At 31.0% G+C, this 3597-nt stretch overlaps 1 long non-coding RNA gene across 1 annotated transcript; it reads right to left on the minus strand.

Moving 5' to 3' along the window:
- Positions 1-450: 450 nt before the first annotated feature.
- Positions 451-3374, minus strand: LOC134723200 (uncharacterized). Its single transcript, XR_010108008.1, has 3 exons — positions 3307-3374; positions 2801-2919; positions 451-598 (listed from the first exon to the last, which is right to left on the minus strand). It is a non-coding gene; the product is annotated as an uncharacterized LOC134723200 (long non-coding RNA).
- Between the last annotated feature and the right edge of the window lie 223 nt (positions 3375-3597).

Raw genomic sequence — 3597 nt, forward strand, 5'->3', positions numbered from 1 at the left:
AGTATCGTAACTATATTCCTTCTTGATAAGTCTATTCAAAGGTTTTGGATAACAATAACAATCTATGTAAACTGTTAATAAATATTGGAATAGAAAATACCGGCAATTGTTACTGTTGAAAAGAGCACAAACGTGTTTTTTGCATAGTTTTCATATAAACTTGGTTGTGCCTTTAGTTTCCAGACTGCATCCCTTACGAAAGGTATATACGCACAAAAGCCAACAAAGCAACGAAATGGCAACCAATAAGACAGCCTTTGGTGCATACTCTCCGCCATAAATGCATGACAGATGTTTTTCATTTCAAATTCGAATACCAAAATGTCTGACGAGTGCACATTGTAACTCTCTTCTGAATTCAACTATGCATTATCTAACTTTTGCGACTTTCTTGTAGGATTAAAAATTCAGAAAACATATTAATGAGGTTTGTCAAGTAAAAGTTTTTACCTCATCAAAATATAAAACAACTTTTTTATTTTCCTTCTCAATTTTCTTTACTACAGATATATGAGCAATTTCATCAGTCTTCGGTTCAAAACCGGTTGGTATTCCAATCTCTTGAACTGTCATTCCACTTGATCCTCCTAGAAGCCATCTGTAATAAACAAAACATTATAAAAATCAACATTTAAACAAAAGGTATTTAAAATCAATGCATACAGCACGTTAAGCATAACTAAGAAAAATTTAGAGACTGACATGTATAAATTTACCCTATTGTCGTAAACATCTCTTAAAAGATCATAAATACTTCAAAGAATTGTTTGAAAAAAAATCACCTACGACGCGTACCCTGTATCTAAGAAATAATTGATGACATAAATCCTGATAAAAGTTTTATAAAATACTTTCACAACAAAGTTTGCAAAAACTTTCAATTTTATGGAAAAACTAAGGATTTTATTATCCCAGGAATAGATAACCTTAGCCATATTTGGCACAACTTTTTGGTATTTTGGATCCTCATTGCTCTTCAATTTTGTACTTGTTTGGCCTTATTACGATTATTCTGATATGAGCGTCACTGATGAGTCTTATGGTCTTAGTCCCCGAGGGTATCACCAGCCCAGTAGCCAGTACTTCGGTACTGGCATGAAAATACTGATTTTTTGTGTTATTAAAATTTGCTGTTACAAAATATTAGAAATTATTATAAATTAAGGAATGTATCTCCCTCATGCAAAGCTCTGATTCCTTTCACGGATTTGGCTATACTTTTTTGACCTTTTGGATTATAGCTCTTCATCTTTTATATAAGCTTTGGATTTCAAATATTTTGGCCACGAGCATCACAACATGTATTGTCGAAATGCGCATCTGGTGCAAGAAAATTGGAACAGTTAATTTTATTATGTAGATGAAACGCAAGTCTGGCGTACTGAATTGTGGTTCTGGTGCCTTTGATAACTGTTTGCAAATAGATTTGAATATGAACCTTAGCACTGACAAAATGATTGATGCAATCTAATTTAGAATATTTGTAACTGAATATTGTTTTATAAACTTCAACAAGTATATATTCATACGTTGATAATTTTAAGAACTAGAGGCTCTTAAAAGCATTTGTCGCTCACCTATATTTATCTGTATGAGCATCTTCAATTTATATTAGGCAAGTTAGACAAAAAAATGTTTGAAAATACGTCTTCAAATGGCAATAGCTGTAATAATTTTATGAAATCGTGATACGATTTTTGAGATTTATTTGTGGATTTAATCTCGTTTATAGTTTTTTGGTGCATTAAGTTTTTTCTCTATCTATTATAAAAAAAAATCGGTAGAACTCGTCATTTAAGGTTGTATGGGTGTCTTCCTCCATCTTGGATTGTAAAAAAAAAAAGAACCAAAGGTCCAATTTTTCTATCAAGTCAGCAAAATTTGTTGCAGGAATGCAATTATTTAATGTGAATTTTTCATTTAAAAGAACCAATTTATAAGGATATAACTTATAAATATTAATATTTTTGCAAATGTTGATTAATTTTGGTTGTTTTGATTTTTCATGTTAAAGTGGCAGTTAAAGGGGAGGTAACTCTAAAACAGTGCATTTTCTGAAGGAATCTACATGGAATTTTCCTATTTTGTATTTTAGCCGGGAAAAACGTACGGTGACCCTATCTTTTCTTTTGATAATCTCAAAGCATTGTCTGAAAGCTATCTTTTCCTTAGGTATTTAACAATTCTCTCATTTTGTATAGTATCTAATCCCAAAATGGTGTTTTTCCTGTATGATACATACAAAATGTGTCATTTTGTCACGTTCTGTAGCTTGAGAAAATGCGCGGTGACCTATCATTTTTATTATATTTTTCAACATATATCAATAGATACTATGTTTTGGCAAAGTATGAACAAATTCTATCAATTTTATTTTAGACCTATACCACCTTAAGGGCAAACACTTCTATGAGAAGACGACGTCAGATAGTTCTGAAGTATATAGACTAGAAGTAGATCATATCCTTTTAAACATTTCGGATGTTGACAGATTTTCTCCACCTTTATCTGGTTTTTAAAAGTATAGACCAAACTTGCTTTTACCCTTATGTTCTTTATGAGATTCACGAAACTGTGTTATCATACATCACATACATTAAACACAACTCACTAAGCATTTGTCTAACAGTTACCAATGAAGCTTGTTAGAAAGTTAAGGGTGCCTACCATGATAAAGGGTTTATAGAAAATTCAGGTAAATAGAACATTTATTTTAGTTTATAACTTTAAGAGCGTTATTATTCATCAACTATATGTTGTCACTTGGAAATATGATTGTGTCGTGTAAAATATCACAAACCTTGTACAGATTTGTAGCTCTATCAAGTCAATTGTTTGCTGCATAATGTTTATAGAAATATCAAATGAGGGTAATTCTCGTTTCCTGAGCTCTTTCTCGACATTATAGAATACAGCTACCTGTAATCATAATATAATAAGAGTGAGTACATTTTTGTATCTAATTTGGTTTCAGAGATTTAGATGAAAATGAATAAAAACGAAGATCAACCGGTCAATCTGACCAAAAGCAGCAAAATTAAATTAAAAAAAAGATATTTACATTATGGAAAATGTTTTGAAGAAAAAGGGGCCATTTGTCATCTAAACAGGTCTTGTGAAATAGTTTAACGCTATTTTCAAAAACCTTTATATATTTAGTAATAAATTTCTTATTACATTAACCACCCAACAAGATACGGCATTTAGAGAACAGCTTGAGCATTCAAGAAAATTGTTGCCTGGGGGAGCGTCAAATTACTTTTGTCTTTTACATCTTACAAATAATTGAGTGTATCAAGTACATACGTCAACTAGAGCTATCCCATGTCCACTGGCCTGGATTTGAACTTGCGATGGGAACGGTTGGTTCAGCTATAATTTAAAAGAATCAATATAAAAGTATATATGAATTCATATATTTGTACAGTTATAGCTTCGAACGAAGCGTTGATAGTATCTCACTACGATTAAATTGTTTAAAAAAAAAAGGTAGAAATTACAAACTAAAGAGATAACACTTGAGATTTCGCTATGAAATTGTATATGATAATATTTCAAAGTAACTATTGTTGAACCAATCTTCAAAAAAATAAAACA

Source organism: Mytilus trossulus, chromosome 6 (assembly GCF_036588685.1).
Source record: "Mytilus trossulus isolate FHL-02 chromosome 6, PNRI_Mtr1.1.1.hap1, whole genome shotgun sequence".
Lineage (NCBI taxonomy): Eukaryota > Metazoa > Mollusca > Bivalvia > Mytilida > Mytilidae > Mytilus > Mytilus trossulus.